Source organism: Globicephala melas, chromosome 3 (genome assembly GCF_963455315.2).
Source record: "Globicephala melas chromosome 3, mGloMel1.2, whole genome shotgun sequence".
NCBI lineage: Eukaryota > Metazoa > Chordata > Mammalia > Artiodactyla > Delphinidae > Globicephala > Globicephala melas.
In genome coordinates this window covers 140,291,526-140,312,262 of record NC_083316.1, presented here as the reverse complement: position 1 = coordinate 140,312,262, position 20,737 = coordinate 140,291,526, and the positions used below count along the sequence as shown (strand labels likewise).

General features: G+C 33.7%; 1 protein-coding gene across 1 annotated transcript in view; it reads right to left on the bottom strand.

The window, feature by feature from the left end:
• Window positions 1–20,527, bottom strand: part of TENM2 (teneurin transmembrane protein 2) — a 3,004,989-nt gene extending 2,984,462 nt beyond the window's left edge. The window contains exons 1-2 of the mRNA XM_060296575.1: window positions 20,420–20,527; window positions 4,872–4,953 (exon numbers count right to left, since the gene is read on the bottom strand). The gene's annotated coding sequence lies outside the window, so the exon portion shown is untranslated. The remainder of the gene's footprint in view (window positions 1–4,871; window positions 4,954–20,419) is intronic.
• Window positions 20,528–20,737: the final 210 nt, after the last annotated feature.

Genomic DNA, 20,737 nt, shown 5'->3' with positions numbered 1-20,737 from the left:
GTGGGATCCTCCCAGACCGGGGCACGAATCCGTGTCCCCTGCATCGGCAGGCGGACTCTCAACCACTGCGCCACCAGCGAAGCCCTAATAATATATTTTATTTAACCCAATGCATCAAAATATTATTCTTTAATCAATATAAAGATTTAATAAAATATTTTACAATTTTTCATACTAAATCTTCAAAATCCTCTCTACATTTAACACTTAACAGTACATCTCAATTTGCATTAGCCACATTTCAAGTGTTCAGTGACCATGTGTGACTAGCGACTACTGTGTTGGATACCCTGACTCGATGTTATACAAATCAGTTTCTCTTCTTCAAGGTCCTACCTCTAAAATGTTATACCCAATCATCTTGAATGATTTTTCTCTTGTGCATGCATATTTTTTTTTCCGATTATATATGTATTATCTTAAGGCAAGCCTATGTCCTTATTTACTTATTTGTTTATTTCCCTATACCATGCATAATGCAGTGTGTAATACACATTTATCACTTGCCTAGTATCTGATGCTAGACTTTTACTATATCCCTTGTTAATTCCCGATCTTTTCATTGTATTGTCTAAACTTTCTGTAGATCTACTATGCATATTACCTGGTCTCTCATGATCATTATGACCTGGGAAACAGCTCAGCATAACAGAAGTAACACAAATATACATATATCCAAGTCTTAGATCCACTGATGATAATCTGATTTCAGGTAGTAACTTAATCTCATTATACCTGCATTTCTTAATCTGTAAAATGAAGATAACTATTCATAAATTTCCTGCCAGATTAGGATTTTGTGAGCACAGTTTAAAAATGTATGTCAAAGCATTTTCTAAGTTGTAAAGCACAAAAACAATGCAACGAATATGTGGTTATGCTATTTTTGTTTTGCTTTCAATAAGCTAATTTTTTTTTGGCCTTTGACTAAAGTAGAACATCATGCCAGTGGTTCACAATGGCTTTTAAAATCCCCTCACAGCTCATAATTTATAGTTTTGAGTCCAGTAACTTATAAAACCACTTGGAATTAATTTTTCTTAAGTATACTAATTTAATTGTCTACACTGAAGCTTTATTTTTCCATGTCTTACAGACTAGTAGGAGATTCCTAAAGCTAGCTAAATACCTTTATAGTTTTCCTAAGCATTTTAATGCTGGGTAGAAAGAAGCAAAGATATTTTTTTTAAAAAAGAGAAAAGCACAATAAAATACTTTTGAGTAACTGGACTTATTACAGCTAAAGGAATAAGCTTTGCCAAGATTAACACTCATTGCAAATCAATATTGTCAGAGTTCTAAATTCATTTTAATATTTTGGTAAATTGATTAGCACTGCATTGGAAAAATTACAATTTTTTTTTAAAGTGCCAAAGCAAAGGAAAAATAAGGGTACATTTTTTTTTTTAAGACAAAGAAGCTTCTCTATTTTTTCAGGTGTATAAGTAACAAAAACAGATTTTCATCTAAATACTACAAGGTTTATCTGTTTTATGCTTATTTTTAAACAAAAATATTGAGAGCCATTTGGTAAATCTGAAATAGGATTCATACAGACAGACACACACACACACACATACACACTAAAATCCACTTATGAACACCCTTTAAACAGCACACATGCTCAATTAGAAAGCACCAGCAAAACAGGAGGGGTTAACACATTTCACTGCATTCATACAATGGGTGAGCTGCTTAATCAACTCCAATAGTGTTTGCTCCAGTCTAATTGTGGTTTGTACCAGGTATGAACAGGCTCTGTCTCTTGAGTAAAATTTCTCACCATGAGGCTTTTTGTAAACTTTATGCAATTACCTGGATTATCAGTACTATTAAAGGTTTGATCTTAATTTATTGTATTTCAAAAATTAGGTTAACGCTCTTGAGAATGATAATTTTTCTAAGCCATTCTGAAATATCAACATCATCCATAATACTGCATTTTTGCAATCAATAGTCCTTCAATTTCCAGTTTTGTCTTTGCTCATGAACTCTGTAATTTAAGAGTTTTTCATATGCCTTCATAAATGTCTAGTTATATTTTCCTCCTGCCAATTTCATCTGAAGACCTAGTTTTGTTCATCATTCCTTAGTCCGATCTTTGGATGATATTATCTAGGAGCAACTTGGTCATAGCTTGTGTTTCTTTTGGTTTTCTTGCATATCAACAGAAGAAAAATTATCAAGTTAAAATTATTAAGGTTGTAGAAATGTTTAAAATATATAGATAAAAAGAGAACTAACAAGACCCATAGACTTTTCCTTGATAATAGGACAATATGGCACTTCAACCTATGGCATTAGGGTCCTAAAGCCAAACTAGCAGTCAATAAATATCATGAACCACAACCAACCTGAATTTGATTACTCAGTGGTTATAGAGCTGAAACCGAAAGCCTCTAAAAAGAATCCTAAGCTTGTGACATTTACAAAGCTGTTTCTAAAGACAAAACAGGTATGAAAGGTCATGACAGACTAATGCTTTGGAGGGCAGGAGGAGGGAGCAATTCATCCACAAGAAGATTAAAGGATTCAAAGTTTTAGAGAACAAAGTTTGTAATTTTTCTGTATACAAGAGAAGGTGTTGTTGTGATGCATATATCTGTAATGTATCTTAAGTATGAAAATAAGATGAAGCGAATATGGAATAATTTGCATTCACTTAAATTCATTCTATCAGGTACCATTTCCTTCACGCATCCTATGAATCACATGATGAAAGCACATGTGGAAAAAATAGTGAGACAGAGACAAAGACAGAGAAAATGAGAAAGTGGAGGCTGCAGAGTCTGGTAATTTGGATAGTATACTATAATCTAGAAACATTTACTGATAATTCCATATAGTGGATATTTGGGGGCTTCCTTGCTAGCATCCATTCCCTGTCCCTCCCAGAAGCTACTGATTATCTTTAGAAAACAATATGATCCAAAGAAGTTGTCTTGGAATGAGACCACTAACATAGACCATAGACTACTAGCATAGCTGAGGCCAGTTCCACATCTATTCTTTTCATCTATTTGCTCTAAAAATATTTCACTGTTCTGTATAAATTAGTCTGGTTGTGTTTCTGGTTACATGCTGCAAACAAATGAATCTTAAATGAACTCTCAGTGGAAGCCTCCAACAATAGGTAAATTAGGGTCATCGATGACTGTAGACCTTCCCATCTTTGTAACTATACTATGTTAAAACATGCCACATTCTAACAATTTTTAAGTTCTTGAAATAATCAAAAATTGACTTTGAACTAAATAACCAATTTTTAGATTACAAAATGTCTTGACATCAATTATCATAAGCTTTTAATTAATGTCTCAAAGAATAACCATCAGCATATTAATTAACTGACATTTAAAAAATATTAGTATGGTATCAATTTTTAACATTTGTTTTAATTGAAGCCACCGACTTCCATTGTATTAATTAGCATCTGTCATAAAATAATGTTTTACTGAATGATTTTCACACTTTTGTGTTTTTCAAAGTATTATCCCTGTCAATATTTTCAACACAGCTATATTTGTATATAATATACAATTTGTGTGTATAATGTACTTGTGTGTATATATATGTATATATATGTAAACAAGTACTTTATGCAATAAAGTATCATTTAGTTAATAAAGCATTGGTCATCACAATATAAAGTTACAAACAGGACTTAGTTTTATTACTTGTAAAAAATAAATATGCATGAAAATATTTCTTGTTTGTAAGAAAATCACTTAACTTTTCTGGATTCTCAATCATTATCTACAAAAAGAGTAGGGTAGACTATATTCTCTTTAGTTTATCTCCCAACTTCAAACTGCATAATGTAAGGTGTTGTTCCAAAATTTTGGAAATCATTGTCGTTCCAAAAATTTTGTCACCGGAATGAACTCCTCAGGTCAAGGTTAATAATCAAAATACTTAAAAATGTGATAATAAAACATTTCTACTGTTACCATTAGAACCTTAAGACTGCTAATTTGCAATATGTATAGTTTATTAAAAATTGGCAACAACAAATTAAGTTTTAAGGGTAAAGATATTTTCGGTAAACGTGTATTTTGGCCACAGAATTTAAAACTAATGAAAGAGAGTTGAAAAACTATTTTAAAAAGAGTTATACTCTAAATAATAAAAGCTTACTTTACTATTGGCCCATAGGCAAAAGCTGTAGTAAAGATGATTAAAAAGGAGAAAAAGGAAACAGTATTTGCATTCATTCTGGTAATAGAATATGAAATTAAAGCGTGAAGGGATTAATGTTTTAAAGCTTGACTTGCAGTGATAAAGCTAAGGTATTAGAACAGACAACATAACCGTTACAGGATAGACAAGCAAAGAAAAAGCAGCAAATGCCTTAAAGATGAGCAAGTCAACCTAGAATGGAATTACAAAATGATTAATCAATACAAATGAGAAACTGTACAAGGAAAGAGAGCTTGGTGAGACTTCTTATGGGACTCAACACTGCGGCCGCTTAAAGATAATGAAAGGAGCCAGCCAAAGCCAAAGAAATGCTTTCATTCCGTGGCAAAGTCATTTGTGAACAGTTTAAATTACCCTAATCACCTCCCCTCCAGCCGTCAGTAGGCTCTGACTCTTCAGTTATTTAAAAAGAGGAGTTTGGGGAAATGAGTTCTGCGAATCTAAGCTGCAAAATAATTATACACACACCGTTTTAGCATTTTAACAATGCAATCCCAAACATTTGTTCTCATTAGAATGCAAATCGACTCATTTAATAATCCCACAAGAGAATTCCACCACACTCAGCTTAAAAAGCACAATGGTATTCAAAATATTATTAATAAATGCCAAGTATGGAAAAGCCAGTTTATTTGCCAACAGCTCAGGTTAGATAAAAGAAATATACTTACATTTCCAACCTTTTTTGTGTGTTGTTTTTCTGGCCACATTTAGTTTAATTGAAATTTAACAGTTGAACTGGTCTGGGACAGACTTCAAAAAAGAAAAGAAAAAAATCAAGGTGACAATTCCTTCTGTCTGGCACATAAACTTTCACACTCATCACAGAGCCACAGTTTATCATGCAAACCAAAGACATGCATTTATCCTGAGTAGTGTCTAATTTCATTACTCTAAATTGTTGTTAATTGTCTTAGCCTGTGGTAGACAGGAGACAGTTTAGGATTTAGTTTGTCTTAAGTTGCAAGACTAGGAACAAATCACCAGAACTTATGAATATGAGCTTTCTTTAGCAAGAGTTTTTTTTTTTTTAAGAATAAAAACTTTTTCAAAAACACAGTTTTGACCCTAAACATAGCGATTTTTACACAGCCAGTACTGAAAATTTTGTTATACATAGCCTGTATTACAATATTAAAAAAAAATTCTCCAGGACTATTATTGTAAAAGAGTCTTCTAGCCCACTTTTTCAATTAAGAATATTACTTCCATATTGAATGGACCTAACTTTGGTAAAACTCAATCACCAATTCACTCATTTTTCATTCAGACTTTTATATGCAAGTCACAGTCCTATTTTATTTGTTATTGCCAATCTTTCTTTCTTTCTCCAATTTAATACCTTGCTTATATTTGAGACTCCCCTTGGATTGAATCTCAAGGAACTACTAAAACTACTAAAAACTTTTTCTAACTCATCATACATGCACTAAGAAAAGGATTTACAATTTATACATGGAGACAAGTAGCTAAAAAAGTGCTATCCTTCACAGGAGTAGTGTCATTTAAAAAAAATAAAAGAGTGGATTTTCAGACATAAAGACAGATCCATATATCTGTTGTGCTCATTCTTTGTGAAGGGTGACTGTAACAGCGTAGAGAGCATCACTTCATTGAATTATCAAAAACAGAAATAATTAAATGACTACACACACACACACACACACACACACACAAAACAGAACAAACACCTGAATTATTTCCCTAGTCAACTATGATCAAATGTAAATATGATTCAGTTGCAAACTATTAGGCAGAGAGCCAAGTCTGCTAATAAATATACATTCAGACTTTGGCATGCATACTTGAAATGTAGAGCCAACATAGTTTAGATGGTTTATTTTATATAAAGTTATAGAACAGAATAAGTCCTCTCAGGGCATGCTATGAACTGAACTGGGTTCTTCCAAACTCATACGTTTGAAGCCTTAACCCCTAATGTGACTGTATTTTGGAGATAGGGCCTACAAAAGGTACTTATGAAATGAGGTTGCAAGCATAGGGTCCTAATCCAATATGACTGGTGTCCTTAAAAGAAGAGAAAGAAACCTCAGTGAAATGACCACGTGAGGGCACAGTGAGAAAGGTGGCCATCTGTAAACCAAGGAGAGGGGCCTCAGGGAAAACCTGACATGCTAACACCTTGATCTTGGACTTGCAGCATCCAGAACAATGTGAAAATAAATTTACGTTGCTTAAGCCACCTAGTCTGTAGTATTTTGTTATGGCAGACCTAGAAAACTAATACAGGGTGTCATCTCTTTTCTCATATCCCTTGGGCACCTTCTTTACCTTTCTCAGACTTTACACATAGATTAGCAGAAAGAACAGATATCCTCAGGGGCATGACAGAGAGAGAGAGGAACTCTTTTATTAAACACAGTTTATAATAGTGTTCAAATTAGTAATTTAGGAATCAAAAGATGGAGAATGGAGAACAATTAGGAAAAATTATAATAATTATCTATTTGAGATAATGGCCTAAAATAATTCTCCAAAGCAGTTGTACTATAATTCTTAGCTTGAACCTAATATAGCTAGGATAACACTCCTCCATAGTAATTGATGGGTACCAATATTCAATCTCACTATAGACTACTGAGAATCAGCTAGTATCTACATATGAATATTAACCCAGCTGTTAAAACACTCAGATCCTTCTCCTGTAATTTTCTCTCCAATAGACGACATTTAGACGAAAGTAAAAGGAAGGACTCTACAACGTTTCTGTCCTGGATACTAGCAATTTAAAAAGTATAAGTAATTATAGATAAAGCAGATGGACAGGTACTGATTTACTTTGAGGAGCTTAGTCTTTTAGAATTATATTCCTTTCTAGATGCATTTCTGTGTTACATCTACTTCTAAGGCACCTGTTATGTGGGAAAGGAGAAAGAAAATTTTCAAAAACCTTTAGAAGGGAGGATGAGAATAAGTCCTAGAAGAAAACTGAAAAAAGGGCACAGTGGAGGAGGAAGGATACATCAAACGCAAACTGCCCACTGTGAATTTGCTTTGTTTGCTTGTAGTTTCAAATAAGACACTCTCAGGGTTGTAAGAATATAAAATGGTTGTTGGTAATTGGGGGATACCCTGAACTGCTGTGCCACAAAGATGAGAGCAACAAGATTGCTGTCAGAAAGCGAAACTGCACACAGAACCTCCTTGAAGTATTCTTACTAAACACTGAACCCAACCATGTTTCTAGAGCTAACATCCATTAACAAGAAATACAAGGGAAAGAGAACACAGTAAATAACACCACAAGGAAGCAAAGAGAAAAAAGGAGAACATGGGATGAATGAAATATTGTTAACTTTGATAGATGGGCTAATGGCACTGGGACAATGAATTTTATAAAAATATACTCCTTTTTAGAGATGTATATTAAAATATATAAGGTTTAAATATCATGATATTTGGAATTTATTTTAAAATGTTTCAGTAAAAGTGAAAGATAATACATGAAGCTAATGTGATAAATTCTTGATAATTCTGAGTCTAGGTAATGAGTATAGAGAAGTTGATCTAGTTTTTTTTTTTTTTTTTCTTTTAACACTTTAATAAGAAAAGGTGCTAGCTAAGCTGAAAGAGCAATATACAATGAATCAGTGTGAAGTTTTACAAATTCACTAGAAGAAGGCTGAATAGTTTCCAGGCCAGCCAGAGTTCTCTATATGCTGATGGGTTGGATTATCAGATATAAAGAACATGGCACTCTTATGTAAGGTCAGAGAGTTAAAAGGATTCACAGAGGCAAACACTGGTCATGACCATCCAAGCATTATTAAGATGGCAGGAAGTCTTCAACATTGAACTCTGAATATTTCTTGCCCCAGTGACAAGATGGTTTCTATGCTGAGATGCCTAAAGGACTGAGGCATCAAACAGGTTGACCACAGGCCATTACTTATTTGATCTGATAGGGTCTTTTAAAAAAAAATGTTTTAATTAGTCACCAACATTTAAAAAATAGATTATTCCATATAAACATACTTTTTTAAAAACACCTCTCCTGAAAAATCAGGATGACTTGGTTTTATTTTCTGGTGTCGTCATTCAATAAGACTAAGGAGCCACTGATCTTTCAGATATGGACATGCACTCTCCAATCTCCAGGAACGGCTAACAATTTATGATAGTATCACTTCCTGGCTCCTGTAGGCATTTAGCTTTGTAACACCTGATGTGTTGTGTTCCATACTCTTCCTACAAGACCATTCATTACACATGGGATGAAAAAACTGTCTAGGCTTTCTGCATTAAATGCTATTTAACATTTAGTTCATCATGTTCCATGTTTTTGACTCCAAGCTCACAAAGCAATCGAGGGATTCTCATGGAGAGTTGTCTACAGGGCGTGTATGCGCAGTACATGGACAGCCCTAGATTTGAATCTCAGCTCTTTTATTCCCTGACCTCAAGCCCTTTACATCTAAGTTTACTAATCATTAATATGGGGTTAATAAATTTAGCTGGTCATAAAGTTGTTTTAAATATTAAATAAAGCATTTAGTCCAAAGATCGGCATATATTAAAAATAGTAGCTGTTGTTACTATTACTAGAAGTAGTAATGGTGCTGGTATTTCATGGGATTTGAGTATTTTTTGGCCTATGACAGTGAGGTCTTAAATCAAATCAGTAAATTTTTTTTTTTTTTTTTAGTAAATTGTTTTTAAGGTATGATTCAACTTTCCATGCTGTTTGACCACAGGAGGGGAAGAGATTGGTAAGGCAAAAACGACATGTATCAGTTAACTTATTGCTGCTTAGCTTAGCTCCACATCTACTCTTCTTTGCACAACTCTGTGCAACTGAAGTTGGATCCTGTAAACATCTCTCCTTTAGTATCTGGCACAATGTTAGACTAATAGATAATACTGAAGAGGCACTGCAAAATGAAGGGGCTTCTCTTCCTTTCTTGCACCTAATGTGCTGCTTTCTTTCCAACAAATGGAGTTGAGCAGGACATCCAGTGGTGTGCAGTCTCCAGTGAGTTTCTCCAGCATACTGTTGGGAAGTCTCCCAATACGTTTCAGTGGCAGCCCAGAGGTATGCTTCCCAGTAAACTTCAGTATCCTGGTGGGAGTCTTCATTGTTAGTGTTTCCAGCAGGCCAGAAGTATCCCAAGGACTGACTCTAAACTGTTTTCCAAAGTGTTTTTTTCTCTGTTACACATACACCAATACTGTATGAGAATTCCAGTTGTTCCACATCCACAGATACATTTGGCATTAGTCTCCTCAGTTTTATCCATTCTGTTATATATGTAGCAGTGTCTCACTGTAATTTTAATTTGCATTTCACCAATGAGTAAGGCTGTTAAGAATCTTGTCTTGTGCATTTTTTTCGTACTAATTGTCTCTTCAAATCTTTTGTTCAGTTTAATTGGGTTGTTGCCTTTTATTATTCAGTTATGAATTGCCACTGTATATTCTAAATACCTTTTTTGTCAGATACATTCATTGCCAATGCTTTTTTATCAGTATATAAATTGCCTTTTCATTGTCTTATTGTTTTTATAAGCAAATTCTTTAAATTTTGGTAAAAAAATTCATTTTTAGGCATCTTTTAATGGTTAGTACTTTTTGTGTTCATCTAAGAAATTTTTTCCAGTCTCAAAAATAGTTTTCAAAAGAAAAGATATTTTCTTTTATGTTTGGGTCTATAATACATCTCAAATTAATTTTTGTTTATGGAGTAAAATAGGGGTTGAAGTTATTTATGTTTTATACATATACCTAGTTTTAGCATGATTTATTGAAAAGGCTGCATTTTCCACCATTAAATTGTTTTGGTATCTTTCTCAAAAAGCAATTGAGCATTTTATTATAGGTTTGTTTCTGGACTCTGTATTGTGCTTCATTTCAGAAGCATGAGACACCCCACTGTGCTTCTCTAGAAGGGGCCCTGTGTGCCTTTACCTACTCCTCGTCTTACTTAGCCAGTGAGATGGGGCAAAAACAGAAACCACAGGCAGTTTCAGGAACATAACCGCAGAGAGAAATCGTGTTTCACTCAGCAGTTAAAAAATTAGCATAAAGATTTACAGTGGTGAACAGAGACAGTGGTGTGACTTAGTGGTGTGATGGATGGTGTAGAAGCACGCCTATGCGAAGATACTTTAAAGACTTTCTGTGCCTCCAACAGAGCATTAAGATGTTCCCATGCTTCTCTAGGAGGTGCTTGGCAGCAGCTGAGAAAAAAACCTGTAGTCCAGCACAATCCCCAGGATCACTAACTGGAGATTACAGTCACCACTGTGGACTGCTCATCAGATAGGGGTACAAGGAGTTCAGAGGAAACAGCTGAACAATGACCACCAAGTACCTCATACCTCTTTCCAATGTTGCCATGGCAATAGATATGCCTCGTAGACCTGAGACTCAACCAGGTAGAAATGGAGAGGGAGGGGTCCCATCATGGTTGAGAAGACTCTTAATTGACTGGATAATCCAAAATTCACAAAGATGATGCTATTTTCCTTTGGGTTGATTTGCATCTTGCTTATAATAGAGATTAACTTGAGATGTTTTTTGAAAACAAGAGCAAGAAGGTTCTCTTTTCTTTTAATAAAATTTACAAATTGAGAAATTCATATTATCCAAACTAAACCTCATTTTGTAAGCCTGGGATCTTTCATATAAAAATAGAAGTGCAGTATATAAGAAAAAAAATCAATGTGGAGTCAAAGGCTTTAATACAGTCTTAGTCTTATTACTTTTTAGCTATGCACCACTGGGAAAATACCTTTAAACTCCTTCTACTTTATTCCTTTTAATATCAGAATTATTTATTGAACACCTGAAATATACCAAGCACCCTGATATGCTGTTTACATGAATAATCTCATTTAATTTTTACAGCAGTCCAGAGAGACAGGTACCATGTTATTTCCATTTCATGGAAGAGGAAGGAGCATTAGAGCTCTTTGAAAAGTGAAATGGTAGTCACATTTCTGTCTCAGAAGTTTGTATGTGTATGAAATCAGACAATGCATGTGAACATGTTCCCACATGTCAAAGAGCTAAACCCTTGCTATTGTTACTATTATTTATATTCTCAGAGTTCTTCAAATTGCTTTACATTTCTCGTTTCTGGATTCATATTTCTCTTCTCTACAATGCCCCTTAGCAGCAACTCTAATTAGCTTGCTATCCTTTATGCAAACTGCTTGCTTCACTTCTATATCCATATGTTTGAATACAATTTTTCCTTGGCCTGGATTCTAGGGAACCTTAATCCCATGTGAACTCAGGTGGCTTCCTGTTTTAAAAGGCAGCTAAAATCTAGCCATATCTAGAAGATCTTCTGTGAAGACCTCTACTCAGCTTCCTGTTCTCTCTTGGCCCAAGTGCGCTTAGGGTACACTTCTTACTTGATATTTGGGTGTTCCAGTTTTAAGTGAATGCTCTCTTTCTTCCTAGTTATATTTTATAGACTCTTTTAAATCATGATTTGGGTCTTCTACTATACTTTAGACCCATTACTCTATCTTGTCAAGGTAAACACTATGAATTGGCTCCATCCCAATACAGAAGTGACAGAAGTCTACTGATAGTTGAGATAGATGGTAGACTCTCTTTTAGCAAAGGATCAAGGAAAGCACAGAAGGAGATTTTCATTTTGCTCTTATTCACTTAATATTGCACATTTCTTTTTGCAATACTCTGTCATGCAGGTTCCACTACTGGGGTATAAAGTTAGAATATGTTCACATGTGGCAAGTTTATATAAGAAAAGTTAAAGCCAAATAAATATTGTTTCTGCTTCTGAAAACACAATGGGTGGCAATTTCTTTACTAGAAAACATCAATGTTGTTTCACAAAACTGAACTTATTCGGGTGACAGTATTAGCAGTATTTTCTTCCTTTATGTGCTTTTAAAAACAAAACAAGATTATACTTTATGACTGCATTTCTCTAATCATCAAAATAGAAGAGAGATGTTTTAAACATAGTCCAAATACCCTATTTTATCTTTGGGCTTCAACTCTAAATATCAGTAGTGTTCCAATAACATAAGTTTATGCTCGTATACATATGTGTATGGACATTTTCCCTTCCATTTCTGAAACACCTGTTGCTATAGTTTCTAAGAATTCAGTCATAATAATTACTTTTTAATTAGCCTAATGTAACACTCTGTTAATTTAAAAAGGATTCACATAATACTGAAGACTAAAATTGTATTTTAAATTAACTATAAACTCCTTAAAGTTAGAGACTATCTCTTAAATTTCTTCATAGCAAAAATTTACAGTGCAGTGTTAAGATTTATTGATTGGAAACTCTTTTGAATTTTAGTAACGTATCAGTCATAATACTAGTTAATAAGTAAAGCAAGCATATATGCATTGTTAATTCTTTTTAACCCATGAAAAATATGAGAGTATTCTAATAGTATTCAATTACTGTTATTTAATTTCAAATTTTTCTGAGTATGACTGACTTGTGGAGTCTATTTTTGCTCTTGTCTTTTTGTACTACTTAAGCAATCAGACATGACAGAATGTGCAATTATTCTGAGGGGTTGGGGTGTGCCCCTTCTTGCACAGATTTTGTTTTACTCATGCTTTCAATCATGATAGACATGCAATTATTACGCAACCGTGTCTTGAAACCATCAAAATAGTCAGTTATTTATAAAAACAAGAAAGAACTTATATATACGCATTTCCAAATTAAACTGCTGAGACATTTTTATTCCAACTTAACATTTGTATTTCTAAGTAATTATGAATCCTGCTCTTTGTAGAATAGATTTCTTAGACTATTCTACAGATAAGTATGTTCATTATTATCATGCTCACATTTCCCAAATATTAAAAAGAGGTTGTGGTTTATATGTTACTTATTGACTATTCAGAATGAATCTCCCTAACTCTAAGTTAACTATATTCGTTTTTAAAAAATAATTAATGTGATGAATATGGAAAACAAAACCAGTGAATTCAAACCTCAAAATATTTAAAAAGCATGAATATTATTTGCTGTGTATTTGGCCCCAAAATATCTGAAAGTGAGGAATTTAACTGAACTTTTTACTGAGTAAACACAAATTTAGGCTGAGTCTATCTGAAACATGCTAGACTATGAAATAGTAAATATCTTGTTCATTTGTACCTAATGGTATGATAAAATGGTGAGCTCCTTCCATGGCTTTACAACTAGTGCACTAAACGCTTTAATCCCATAGCTGGCTTAACTGTTCCCTTTTCATCCACATTATAATAAAATTGAAACAAAATTGATGTCTCCACACTTCTATGGACAGCTAACATATTCATTTTAAACTCTTCAACATTATAATTGCTCTTGAGATTACTATTCAATATCTGTACCAACTATATCCAAGGACATATTAGAATACCATTTAAATATACAAATAGTAAACACATTGAGAATAACACCTATTTTCTAATTCTGTTTAAATTTTAGACCAGACTTTAAAGTCTGTTTAAACTTTAGTCCAGTAGGCAATTCTTGATATCATGTGTATTAAAATAAGTCTGCTACATAGAAAAAGCAAAAATAAACAAATGGGACTTAATCAAGCTTATAACCTTTTGCACAGCAAAGGAAACCTTAAACAAAATGAAAAGACAACCTACAGAATTGGAGAAGATATTTGCAAATAATGCGACCGACAAGGGTTTAATTTCTAAAAAATACAAACAGCACATACAACTCAATAACAAAAAAACAAACAACACAATCGAAAAATCGGCAGAAGACCAAAACAAACATTCCTCTAAAGAACACATAGAGATAGGCAACAGGAACATGAAAAGATGCTCAACATCACGAATTATTAGAGAAATGCAAGTCAAAACTGCAATGAGGTATCACCTCACACTGGTCAGAACGGCCATTATCAAAAAGTCTACAAATAGTAAAGGCTAGAGAGTGTGTGGAGAAAAGGGAACCCTCTTACACCATTGGTGGGAATGTAAACTGGTTCAGCCACTGTGGAGAACAGTATGGAGGTTCCTTAAAAAAACTGAAAATAGTGTTACCATATGATCCAGCAATTCTACTCCTGGGCATACATCCGGAAAAAACAAAAGCTCTAATTTGAAAAGATATATGCATACCTATGTTCATAGCAGCACTATTTACAATAGCCAAGACACAGAAGCAACCTAAGTGTCCATCGACAGATGAATGGATAAAGGAGATGTGGTACTTATATACAATGGACTATTACTCAGCCATAAAAAAGAATAAAATAATGCCATTTGCAGCAACATGGATGGACCTAGAAATTATCATACTCAGTGGAGTAAGTCAGATAGAAAAAGACAAATATTATATGATATCACTTATATGTGGAATCTAAAAAGTAGTATAAACAAACTTATTTACAAAACAGAAACAAACTTATAGACATAGAAAACAAACTTATGGTTACCAAAGGGGGAGGGGAGGGGACAAACTGGGAGTATGGGATTAACAGATGCAAACTACAATATATAAAATAGATAAAAACAAGGACCTACTGTGTAGCCAGTTCTTGTAATAAACTATAGTGGAAAAGAAAATACAGATGTATACATATATATACATATAACCAAATCATTTTGCTGTACACCTGAAACTAACAAAATATTGTAAATCAACTATACTTCAACAGAAAAATAATAATTCTGTTACAAATCATTTGAGATCATTTCCTGACCACATCACCTTCACTAAAGTAGCCTGTCACCATTCTATCTCTTTACAGTTGTATATTTTAATGATTCTTATCTTTTTCTGAAACTATTTATTTACATATTTGTTTACATGTTTGTCACTGATATCAGACAGTTATAAGAAAAGCACCAATAATAATAATATTTAATAGCATTTAATAGTAACTAAGATTTATTGAGCACTTATTATAAGCCAGAAGCTATCCAAGGACTTTACGGGTATTAGCACATAGACTTGTCATAAGAACCCTATGAATTGGGAACTAGTATTATCCTCATTTGATAGATGAAGAAATTGAGTGACAGAGGGTTCCTGGCCCACCTTGATTCAATTCATACAATATTCTTTATCTTTCTTCTTCACTGCCTTCTGCCTTAATCATGGTTCACTGCATTTCTACAAGAATCACCGTTCTCATAAAAGTGGTGTTACAACAAAGGTGTCAAAAATATATTTTGGGAGCATAATATTTTAGTGTGCACACACACACACATATATATAATATATATATAGTATTTATATATATATTATATATATAATATATGTATTTCTAATGAATAAGAGTTATGGAATATTGCCCAAAGTCCATTTTATACTTTTAAAATATTTCTCTGAGTAAACCAGAATACTGAAAGAGTTGTCCCCAACGTTTTGGTGGCTCCTTCCTATCTGCCTCTAAAATCCCCACATAATTAATATCACTGAACTGTTTAAGCACAGACGTATTTAAAGAGAATTCTTAAAAAAATAAAAAGCAGTTTTGCAGTTTCCACTTCCTCTTGTTCCAATCTGGTTTCAGTCTCTCCCAGTGCATTGAGATATTTTAGTCAAGTCACAGGTGACCTCTGTCTCCATGTTCTTATAGAAAATGGTTACTTTCCTCTACTTTTTACTCTCTCACCTTCTCAGATCCCCTCATGCTAGTTTTCCACCTAGCTCACAAGCACCTCCATCTCAGTCTCTTCTGATTCTGCACCTCTATCTAAATTATACATATGAAATTATTCAGATAAAGCTGAGGTATATTGGTAAAACAAATGTCTAATAAAAAGTCTTACCTTGTGGCCAGAGATGGGTTACACAATTTGGCTACAAGCTTCGGAGAAGCTAACTCCAAGAATGACCCGTAATTTGCAATAATTTTACTACTCCAAGAATGAGCCGTAATTTGTAATAATTTTACTACTTGCTTGTTTCTGCTCCAGTTATCAAATACTTTGCTTCTTGCCTCTAGCTGTCCTATTTTTTTTCCAGACTGGTCATTCTTTGAAATCAAGAAATGATTTCTAAAAGTACACCTATCTTTTACACTCAAACATTAGAACCTTTTTTTTCAAACACCAGGCAACCACCTTTGAAGGCTTACAATACTATGCAGTACACAGGAATGAAACATTAATCTTATTTTCACACTCTGGATAGCAAAAGATTGAATGCCAGGATATAAGTATACATGCTGAGACAATATATGTTAAATAAATATGCTGAACATATGTTCAAACTATCCCAATTTACATTATTCTGAAAGATAATAATGATGAAGATGAGGGTAGATAAAAAATATGTTCTGGTCACATAGTTTTAGCATATGTTGTTTACTATTTTTCTGCTTGAGAATTTCACAATACACATTTGCATATTAAAGGTTCTGAGAAGTACCCAAAAAAAGCTAGTTAATTTTGTTTATTATATATTACCAAAACTGATTTGAATATGGTACTTTATCTCTTTATGTCTCTCCTTATTTTTGAGATAGTTATATTTATATCCTTTGGAACATTATTTTATGTTGTTAGTTTGGAAAATGTTATTATAGAAAAATTATCTGAATAAACAAAATCAGAAGCAGTTTACATCAATCAGTTGTCATTTTTTAATTATTGTATTAACTACTATTATCATCCTTTAGATCAGGGTTTGTTACTTAAGTTGAAGGTGGAAGGAAATTTTCAGAATCACTTTTTAACAATATCTCTCTTCAGGCCCAACCAAAATTTTCTGAGTCATATCTGAAGGAGAAAAGCCCAGGGATATAAATCCTTTGGAAAAGCTCTACAGATGACTTGAATGCTGACATAGAACTTCCTCCACCAGTTTTGTCTTTTCCCTCACTATTGATCTATATATTGATAATTGCTCCAATATTTCACTTCACTTTGTTTTGTAAAAGAGCATATTAATCTCTCAAGACCAAATCTGACAGACATAATCACAAACTTTGCAATTATCCCTTAGCTTGGATTTTTCAAAGTAAGCCTTGCTCTTATTTCCAATTTTAGGTAGTCATCTAAACTACTCAATTTTAAATAAGTAGCTATATATATGTATATATATTTTAGACATATATCCACATTTACAGAAATATCGGTGCACTTATTTTTAAGAAATCTCAATGTTTCTTGAACCTCAAATATCTACTAAACATATTTTTCCCCTTCAAAAATATAAGCAGTCATTTCCCATAAAGCACATAAGCCCTATCAAGGGAGTACATCAAATATTTCACTTCTGGGCAGACATTTCCCTTAAGACATGTCTATATTGGGCCCAGAGATTGTGCTGCAAACTTTCGTATACTGAACTAAAAATTATTCAGACCTGTAGTATTTCAGCTATGCACTACAGCTTAACAAGATCCATGTGAATGTTGTCACTGGGAAAATATCAATAATCACTATATTTAAACAATTATATTTATATTACTTAAAATAATATTTAAATTTGATGAAGCAGTAGATAAAATTTAGGTAGAATTAAATTTACCAGTGAGATATTTTTCACATTACTGAGTGGCATGATTCACTTAAAGCTAACTGGATCTGGCACTGATCATTTTGGATTGATGGTCTGCTTTAACCACATTGGCCAAGCTGGTTGTAAGACATTTAACTTCAAGTTCCAGTTGGCTTCTGCTATACATATGTGTATTCAGTGTTCACTCATCTGGTTTTAGTAACAGTCCCACTTTAATCTGTGAAGGATTTATCCACTTTATCAACTGATACTTATTCATTTTATTTGACTTCCAAGTTGGCAGGATATTTCTAGCACCATTACATGGAATCCAAACTTACAAGGTTGATCAAATTTCAGATGTAGGTCACAATAAACCATAACCTTCCATTCATTCCTCAAAAATTCATTGAGTATACAGCCTTTTGCTTGTACTGTGCCCAGTAGGCAGAAGAACAGAGAGGAAAACAGTTCATAAGTGTCATAAAGACATGGTTACTCCCCTCAAAGGATTTACAGTCTAGTGAATCCTCCCTTTACATTCAACTTGGGTGGCATTCACTTCTATCTATAAATTATAACTCAAAATTATTTTATAGCCTTCTTACTTAAAAAAGCCAAGCATCTCTAAATTTATAAACAAAAGAAGCACAAAGATTGCAGTAATTTACACTGCTTAGTAAATATGAAAACTTTTTTATGAAAGAGAAGTATTGGTACAATGCTGAAATATAACCATTTCTTTGTGGCTGGAGTATGCATATGTGGAGAAGTCATATGCCAAGTTTTTATACAGAAACCATTATCTCGTTCATAATTCCACTATTGACTTATCCAAATGCTGCTTGGAAGTAGTTATCTTTGCTAGTACATCATACAATTAAAACAGTATTTATTGATTCGAAATATTTTGACACGTAAATATGTTTTCAACTCATTAGGGGGAAAAACAAAAAATTACCGTAACACCTTTAGACCTAGGTATGAATATCAGCTTTCAATCTCTAGCCAGGAAACCTTGATTTGAGCACCAACATTTAAAAACTGTCATGTGAGCAGATAGTTCTATAAAGCAAACTGATCTTTCAGGAAATCCAAAATGGGTATGTTTAAATTTCCACTGAGCATTTCTCTTTCCAGAGAGGAAAGTCATAGCTACGAGTAGATTTGCTGAGAAGATCTGCAGGCAGTCAGCATCACATATCTCCAAAGTCAGTCATCTGCTTGGGGCAGAGGTGAATTATCTGTTTTATGGGGGCTCAGATAGAGGTCACTGCTTGGACTGCAGTTCTGACTTGTCTGTAGTTTGTTTTGTGTAAATGTGGAAGTAGCAGCTTCTGAATCCCTGTCGTGAAGCAAACATTATCCTCTGTTTGAAGCTGGATTTACCCTGAGTTTCCATGATGAGACCTTATAAACAGAACTCTCTTCTTGGCAGATAGAAATGTGAAGAGATTTATCTTGTGACCTTCTCTGTGAATCATTATAGGCTCCAAAATGTGACTATTAACATGTCAAAGAATATTTGTGGTAGAGGGTGGACATGCTCATTTCTAAAATGTATAAATTGAGGCTCAAATCAGTTATTTTTCATGAAAAAAAAAGCACTCAACAGCACACTTTTCTAAACAATCCAAAATTAGTAGTTGAAAAGAGGATTTACTCTTCTGTATTTATAGAACAACCAGAAAATTCTTTTAGTGATAATGTTATTAAGGCAACAGCAAAATTGGGACTAAGGAAACACTGTTAGATAATTGTCTTGAGAATAAAATGCTGTGCCAACTTTATTGTTTATGGACAGTGAGGAAAAAAGAATCTGGGTAACAGTTTAATGTCCTTGCCAACTTCAAAATGCCTAGCATAATTAAAAACTAGACAAATTTCAAATACCCCTGGAAAGGTCACAGTTTTGAGGCAGGGTGAACACATATAGCTGAATGTTTTAATGTCACTAAAGAGCACGTTTCAGAACAGAATTCTTCAGGTCTCAAAGTTGGCAATTCATGAAGGTAAACTGCCAAAAACTCTTTCAAACAGGAGGTGCTTAATGAAACGAGGCTGGAAATCTCAGATACTCAGAGAATTTTTTTCATTACCTACAAGCAATTCCAAATAGATTATTCCCTGGCCTCAGGAGGGAGACAGGGAAACATAATTGTTTTACTTCTTAACTTAAATGGGGACACTGAGTCACTGACTATTTACTCTCTCTTTAGAATCACCATTTTACCCTGCTGATATTACGTGCATAGTCTGCAATAATGGAAAATCCATTTGGCTTTATTACGGGAGAAGTTATTCAAAGGCAATAAAACTTATTGTCAAACTAGGGTTGGCTTTGCAGAAAATGATTTCAAAATGTCCTTTATTTTGTTAAGGAGATTCTATGTAACTATTACAGAGATGATGCTTTTGGACATAATAAGCTAATCATCATCAGATTTAAGTGAGCAAGTGTGAACCCTTGATAGACTTTAAGTAATGAAAACTGGGTTATATCACACAAGTCTGAACACCAAGATTTTTTAGCAGTGTTTCAACCATATGTAAATATATATATTTTAAGTTAGGGTGATTTTACCTGTATAACAAAGAGCTTTCACCTGAACTTACTCGAGGTAGGGGAGCTGGCTATTTCTGATGTAGCTCATATTAGCTCAAGAGAGTTTACTGTGAAATATTCAGAACTTTTACAAGTAGGTTTTTAAGTCATCTCATGGAAATTGGCAAGGGCTATAAATCATAGCTCCCACCCCTTGTCTGAGAGCCAATTTACCAGCATACCTTTGGAAATGATAGGCAAGGAAAGTCCCTTCCTAGAGATGATTTTTTGAACAGAGACTTGAAGGTACTGAAGTAAGCTATGCAAAGATGATGCGGAAGGACATTACAGGCAGGCTGGAACTGTGAATGCAGAAGACCTGAGAAAGAATGAGAAAGAAATCAATAGCTTAAAATGTGGATATAGTGTAAAGAGTAAGGTAAAACATATCCAGAGATCTAGGAGAGGTTATATAATGTAGGCCATGATAAGGAGTCTACCTTGTAACTATAATAAACATCTATAGGGTAGGTTTTGAGTAGGGAAGAACATGATTTGTT